This window comes from Lissotriton helveticus, chromosome 6 (assembly GCF_964261635.1).
Source record: "Lissotriton helveticus chromosome 6, aLisHel1.1, whole genome shotgun sequence".
Taxonomy (NCBI): Eukaryota; Metazoa; Chordata; class Amphibia; order Caudata; family Salamandridae; genus Lissotriton; species Lissotriton helveticus.
In genome coordinates, this window is record NC_136067.1 from 832,457,585 (window position 1) to 832,458,258 (window position 674).

Sequence of the window (674 nt, forward strand, 5' to 3'; positions counted from 1 at the left end):
TCCCTGAGGTCGAGCGTGGAGAACACCCAACCCGACAGGACAAATGGAAGAACCATCAGGAGGGCCTCCAGCAAGAACGGGATCATCCGTACGAACAAGTCCAGACCCTGTGCAACAAGGCCAGGTGGCGGGATCAGCGAGAACGTCCCAAAGGGCGGTCCAGTCAGGAACGCCGCGGACCAGACCCGGCACCCCTCAGGGACCATGTGTATACTTTAAAGGAACGCTCCACGAATTAGCGAGTCATCCTTGCGCAGGGGCCAAGCAAATCTTCTCTGTATCGTTCCACTTATAGTATATGTGCTGCCGAAGCGAGCACTGCAGAATCACCTCCAGCGAGACACCAAACAGACGGGCACCAGAAAAAGGCAGCCGCAAAGCCAAGGAACGCGGGGCCGCGTCCGACATCCAATCCCGTAGTAATAGGACACGGTGGGCAGCAACAGAGGAACCACAGGACACAGCAGAAGCCCACCATACAGGAACAAAGGTGATGGCCGACAGAAACACCACCAGGCGCTCCATAGACTCCAGCAACTCCGGACAACAGGCACCCTTCTGCATGGACGAAAACAGGGACTCGAAATCGGCCAGCAAAGACTGGGCAACGTACCCCCAATAAATGCCAGAACGAACAGCCAGATGAGAAGCGGCAGAAGACATCCACAGGGCAG

General features: G+C 56.7%; 1 non-coding gene across 1 annotated transcript; it reads right to left on the bottom strand.

Annotated features, from left to right (window-relative positions):
* Positions 1 to 212: 212 nt before the first annotated feature.
* On the bottom strand, positions 213 to 319 carry LOC144765385 (U6 spliceosomal RNA). Its single transcript, XR_013597382.1, has one exon. It is a non-coding gene; the product is annotated as a U6 spliceosomal RNA (small nuclear RNA).
* Between the last annotated feature and the right edge of the window lie 355 nt (positions 320 to 674).